Below are 6,862 nucleotides of genomic sequence, written 5' to 3' on the forward strand. Positions count from 1 at the left end.
CGGCGAAAGATGAAAACGTCACACCGGTCTGAAAGAGTGAATACTCTTGCTCCAAGTGAGAAAAACTGTATTCGCGTGCTTCTTGTCCACGTGCCTGTAATGTCACATGGGAGAGTTTGACTCTCTAAATAAGTATTTACTCTTTCACTACCCATCCACAACAACAAAAACCAGAGTTATTTCCTAACATCGTCTATTGGCAAGCACGTTGCAGCTCATGAATTAGTTAATTGTTATCGTAGCATACTTTTATTTAAATGTCTGCCTTCTTGAATTATCTAAGCCTGATAAGCATTGTTATCGTAGCATAGTTTGTGTTTCGAATGTCTGCTGTCTTGATTTATCTGAGACCGATAAGCTGATATGGCTGCTGGAGAACCGACATGAGAGTCATGCAAGTTTAAAAACATGGTAATATTATCAAATTCAATGTCTGCACCAAACACAACTCAAACAGTCTTGTTTCGGCAAACCGACAGCGCTTACAACACAACCGAGCTAACTAACCAGCTCCAGCCATGATTGTGTTAGAGACCCAGTTCCCGTTCACCGCTCGTATCGTCTTGCAGCAATGATTGTGTTAATGCGGCATTTCGACTAGCAATTGCTGATTATCCACGCCTGCGCTCCCCTTGGGCAGAGCATTTTGCAGCGCTCCTCATGCGTACGACGCCCGCCGCCATCTTGAGACGCTCGGCGCGAGGAGAAAATTGCTCTCTAATAGAGAAGAGTGCGGCGAGCAAGGGCAGACAAACGCGGGAAATTGACTGGCTTGGAGACAGCGATTGGCTGTGATGGCCGAGTCCCGGAGGACAATTCACGCCGTCACCCTCTGTTTTGTTCCGCACGGAGAAATGCCCTGCCGCGGCCGCAAAATGCAGTTAACACTTCCACTGAGAGAAAGAGAGGCATAATCAGCGATATTTGCAAGGAAATAAACAACGCGCGAGTTTAGTTGTAGAGGGCTGATTTGCGAGGAACTGGAACTGTCCAAAAACTAGTTTTAAAAGGAAATAAAGACCGTGTGAGTTTAGTTATGGAGGACCGATTTTCTAGGAATTGGAATCGTCCAAAAACTAGGTTCAAAAGGAAATAAAGACCGTGTGAGTTTAGCTATGGAGGACCGTTGTGCTAGGAACAGGAACCGTCCAAAAACTAGATTCAAAAGAAAATAAACACCGCGCGAGCTTAGTTATAGAGGGGCGATTTGCTAGGAACTGGAACCGTCCAAAAACTAGAATCAAAAGAAAATAAACACCGCGCGAGCTTAGTTATAGAGGGCCGATTTGCAAGGAACTGGAACCGTCCAAAAACTAGGTTCAAAAGGAAATAAACACCGCGCGAGTTTAGCTTTAGGAGACCGATTTTTTTGAAATTGGAACCGTCCAAAAAAACTAGGTTAAAATGGTTTAAGGTTTTGTGATAGTTGTGCTGTCCAAGAATGCACACTATTGCAAACGATTTGAAATATGACGGCTTTTTGTCATAGAGAACAAATAACAAGCAAGAGCAAGAAGAGAAGGAAAACAAATAGCAGGAGGAGCTTGAATTGGGTATAAACCATGGCAGAGATTAAGAAGTCTCATTTATACAACCTAATTTAAAAAAAAAATAAAAAAAATAAAAAACGCACATAAAATCAGCTGTTGATACGTCAAAGTCTCGACCAAGAAAAACATGGTCAAGCCGGTCTTTTAGAAAGTGTGTTGTGTACGTTCGTAATGTTAAGGATTATAAGGTACGACACAATTTGGGAAACGTTTCTGGTCACATTTATCTACAGAAATCTGAGAAAAATTCACCGTACCATTATTTGAGGCGCAACTCGTTTTGATGGTTTACTCGATAATGATAATAAACCAAACAAAATGTGAACAGCGGGACGTTTACGTCGATCAGACGAAACCCGTTTTATTGTCGGAAAGCAAGACTGGAATCTAGGAAATGTCACCAGGCTTTACTTCTATCAATGGCGAAAAGGTACGACAAAGTAAAAGTAAGAATAGAGTAGATGCAATATGAATGGACAACTGAACATACTTTACCGTAAAGTACCGAGTATAAGCCCATACCATTGTAAACGCCCATCCCCCACCTTGGAGCAAAATCCGTGCAAAAGGCGAAGTACCGAGTAAACGCCCACCCCCCACTTTTGCATGGCTAAACACTGAAAAAACCGAAAAATCGAGAACAGGGAGAGAAAAAAGGAATGCCGAAGAATGTCGTGTCAGAGTTTCTTCCCCTTGCTTTTGGCGCTTCTTTCCAAGAAAATGCCGAAGCGAAAATCTTACTCAGTAGAATTCAAGAGTTTGGTGTGGACAGAAAACAAATTAGGATGTGGCGAGCTAACAGAGATGTCCTTCTGCAGCATGAAACTGGCAGAGAAAAGCGAAAGTTGAAACTGCACCCTTGTCGGACTGTGAAGTCGGAGGAGTTGGAGGTGATACTTTTTGAGTTTCTACAAGAAGAAAGAAGCGAAGGGCGAGTTGTTAGAAAAAAAGACTTGCAGAGAAAAGCGCGACAGTTAGGGGCGGGTCTGAAACTTCAAGACTTTGATGCGTCAAACATGTGGCTACAAAGGTGGAAAAAACGGCACCATGTATCCATTCGCCTCTGTACGTCCAGTAACCAGAAGGTGCCGGCAGATTTTGAGGATTTCAGGTTTTTCAAGTTGTTTTTAAATAAAAGCCGTAACAATTTTATAATACACAAAATATCTTCATGTTGTTTCACATTTGCTTTAGTTTGAACAAACATAACACTTTACATACCAGATGGTATCATTATATGAATCATGTCTAGAGAGAAAAACAAGTCGCGTAAGGCGAAAATACAATATTTAGTCAAGTAGCTGTCGAACTCACAGAATGTAACTGAACGCAATGCCATTTTTCAGCAAGACCGTATACTCGTAGCATCGTCAGTCCACCGCTCATGGCAAAGGCAGTGAAATTGACAAGAAGAGCGGGGTAGTAGTTGCGCTAAGAAGGATAGCACGCTTTTCTGTACCTCTCTTTGTTTTAACTTTCTGAGCGTGTTTTTAATCCAAACATATCATATCTATATGTTTTTGGAATCAGGAACCGACAAGGAATAAGATGAAAGTGTTTTTAAATTGATTTGGACAATTTAATTTTGATAATAATTTTTATATATTTAATTTTTCATATTTATATGTTTTTGGAATCAGCAAATGATGGAGAATAAGATAAACGTAAATTTGGATCGTTTTGTAAATTTTTATTTTTTTTTTACAATTTTCAGATTTTTAATGACCAAAGTCATGAATTAATTTTTAAGCCACCAAGCTGAAATGCAATACCGAAGTCCGGGCTTCGTCGAAATTACTTGACCAAAATTTCAACCAATTTGGTTAAAAAATGAGGGCGTGACAGTGCCGCCTCAACTTTCACGAAAAGCCGGATATGACGTCATCAAAGACATTTATCAAAAAAATGAAAAAAACGTTCGGGGATATCATACCCAGGAACTCTCATGTCAAATTTCATAAAGATCGGTTCAGTAGTTTGGTCTGAATCGCTCTACACGCACGCACACACGCACACACATACACCACGACCCTCGTTTCGATTCCCCCTCGATGTTAAAATATTTAGTCAAAACTTGACTAAATATAAAAATAGAAAAGAGAAACACTGAAATAAACACTGACGCAAACAAATCGACCCCAAACCTCTTTCGTAACCCAACCTCCCTTCCCACCACTTCTTTCTATTCAATATCCAACTTCCAATACCCCCGATCCCCCCCCCACCCCCACCACTGCCCCACTTTCTTTACCCTACACAAACCCCTCCCCCCCCCCCTCTGCCACCTCCACCTTCTCCTTGTCCAGTCACCCGCTCTAAAGCGCTCCCCGTCACAGGACGCCAAAAGACGACACATGCAAATGTAGGTAAATGCGAGTGAAAGCTGAGGAATCATTTCCCTGCACAAACACGTGGGCACCAGCGGCGCTTTGTGAGCGAACTACTTTGTGTGGCGCACGCCCCACTCCCGAAGACACCGGAAGGAGGCTGTGAGGCGCTCTTTGTGCGGAGTGATCGCGGGGCAAAGGGGACAGAAAAAGTCCATCACTGGGAACCGCTCTGTCTTCTGATGGTCGCCGCCTGAGTGGACCGGTGCTTGCCTACAATTGTGTCCCCCCATGTGAATTTGGTTACTAATCGTGGGTCGGGATGGGTAGAGTGTTCAAAGTCACCTGCGATCAAGTCGGTGATGGGTGTGCGTGTGCGTGTGTGTGTGTGTGTGTGTGTGTGTGTGTGTGCGCGCGTGCGTGCGTGTGTGTGCGTATGTGTGTGTGTGTGTGTGTGTGTGTGTGTGTGTGTGTGTGAACAGGTTAAACGGGCAAAATATTAAATCCATGAATGAGTAATACAAGAACAAAATGTTTGTTTAACTCACTCGTGTGCTCTGTTTTCTTAAACCGTCCTTCTATCCATCCATCCATCTTTCTATCCAGCAACCTATTTTTCATTAATATATATGCAACTACTCACATATCCATTTGACCATTCGTGACTTCGTTCTCATTAACACCAATGCATCCATTAGAACACAATCGTTTAATTTAAACCAAACACATTGTGTTGGTAATTGTTGAATACCTATTGTCAATGGATCAATTCCTTAACAACACCCGGCTTGCGTTTTCAACGAATAGCATAGTAATTGTTATATATACCCATAGACATTTGTTTTATCATAAATACCTCAATCGTCAGCGAGTCAGTAGATTTACTTTCTGACAATCTTTTCCTCATCATATAGTCTTACTTCTTCAAATGTCAATTTTCTGTACAGTTTCCACCAAGACGTTTAAAATACAACGTATGCCTTTTCTCGAGTTGTTGGCTTCAGATGCTTGTCAAATCTGCATGCTACTGCGTCCTGAAAAATAAGTTGCTACTCGTAATATTGCAATGCAACCCTAGAATGGTGAGCAGACCAAAATGCAAGTGTGACATGTGCAGGTGAAAATGTGAAACATGGCTTATGGCAGTTTGTGTTAAAACCAAAAACCAAAGAAAAAAATCCTGGATTGTAAAATGGCTAAAGGCAAAACATTATAGGCAACAACGTTGACCCCCTCCACCCCTCAAAACCCCCTTGAACCACCCCGCACCCCGTCATACTTACACACATGTTAGAATCAAAAACAAAACCAACCTTGAACCTTTTTCAAGAGGGGGTTCATCCTCCGTATAACACCGGCCTCATCAATTCAGTCTCACGCGCCCTGTGTATAAATACGCATTAACTACAAATACCCGTGTATCCCCTCAATTACTTCGTAATGAGATCGGTCGAAAAGACGGCGATTGTGGATGGGGGAGCAATTGGGAATGGTAATCATGTGTATTGGCAGGGCGGCAGAGTCAGCTATGCTTGGTTGAGTTTTTCTCTCCACCACCCCCCCCCCCCCCCCTCCATCCTCCCTTCCCCCCTACACTTCGCATGGTCGCAGCTTCCTGAATTCGTCATTTCTGACTATATGGCGCGGAGGATCCTTTTCTCAAAATAAACTGGTGGTCATATAATATGCATTTCTTTTGTCTTCAGCTGTGTGGATTTGTGTGGATGCGTGCTGAAGTTCCGTACTCTATTGTCGTCTGCGTGTCTGTCCGTCCGTCCGTTTGTCTGTCTGTCTGTCTGTCTGTCTGTCTGTCTGTCTGTCTGTCCGTCTATCTGTCTGTCGGCTGGTGTAGTCTTCCTGCGTAAGCGTACTCTATTTCTTTTTGCTCTCTTCTGTCTGTCTATGTCCTTCGGTGTCTCGCTTTGTGTCTCACTCTTTGTCTGTCTGCCTGTTTGTCTCTGTGTCGCGGTATCTATCTCTCTGTCTTTGTCTGTCTTTGTGAGCCCTATATCTATTTCCCCTCTCTGTCTGTATCTGTCCCTATGCATCAATCTCTCTGTCTTTGTCTGTCTGTCTCTCTTTATTTGTTTTCCTCTCTCTGCACCTGTCTGTTCGACTGCCTGTCTCACTTCTAACTGTTCATCGATGTGTGTGCGTGCGTGTGTGTGTGTGTGTGTGTGTGTGTGTGTGTGTGTGTGTGTGTTTGTGTGTGTGTGTGTGTGTGCCTGTGCCTGTGTGTGTGTGTGTGTGTGTGAGTATGTGTGTGTGCCTGTGTGTGTGTGTGTGCCTGTGAGTGTGTGTGTGTGTGTGTGTGTGTGTGTGTGTGCCTGTGCCTGTGTGTGTGTGTGTGTTTGTGTGAGTATGTGTGTGTGCCTGTGAGTGTGTGTGTGTGTGTGTGTGTGTGTGTGTGTGTGTGTGTGTCTGTGTGTATGTGTGAGTGTGTGTGTATGTGTGTGTGCCTGTGAGTGTGTGTGTGTGTGTGTGTGTGAGTGCGAGCGCGTGCGTGTGTGTGTATGTGTGTGTGTGTGCGTGTGTCCCTCACTTTGACCCCCCCCCACCTCTCTCTCAATGCTTCTCAAGAAAATAAAGTTTGTCTCAAGACAGACTGAAAGCAAAACGAAACAAATTCACAACACCACCAGAATACGAGTGAGGTGTTTTCATTTGAAACGAAACTTGAGCAAAAAGCCCTCGTAGTGAGTAGCCAGTCTGCAGCCTCTGGCTACTGTCTGTGTCTTCAACGCTCCTTCCTGGCCCCCTCCAAAAATCCCTCCCTGCAAATTGAGCAGATTAGCTCCCCTTTTCTTCTCCTCTGTAGAAGAGCAGAAAGGCCGCCAGTGCTTTGCGCCTCTCCGGCCGCGGAGAGCTGAAAGGGGCGGTAATCGAATTGATTTGGTGTTTATCGGACTTTCTCATCGCCATTCAGCGAAAGCAAATTGTTTTAAATTCCCCCTCCTTGGCAGCGATGTGACTCTCCACGGCTTG

Source organism: Littorina saxatilis, linkage group LG15, assembly GCF_037325665.1.
Source record: "Littorina saxatilis isolate snail1 linkage group LG15, US_GU_Lsax_2.0, whole genome shotgun sequence".
Lineage (NCBI taxonomy): Eukaryota > Metazoa > Mollusca > Gastropoda > Littorinimorpha > Littorinidae > Littorina > Littorina saxatilis.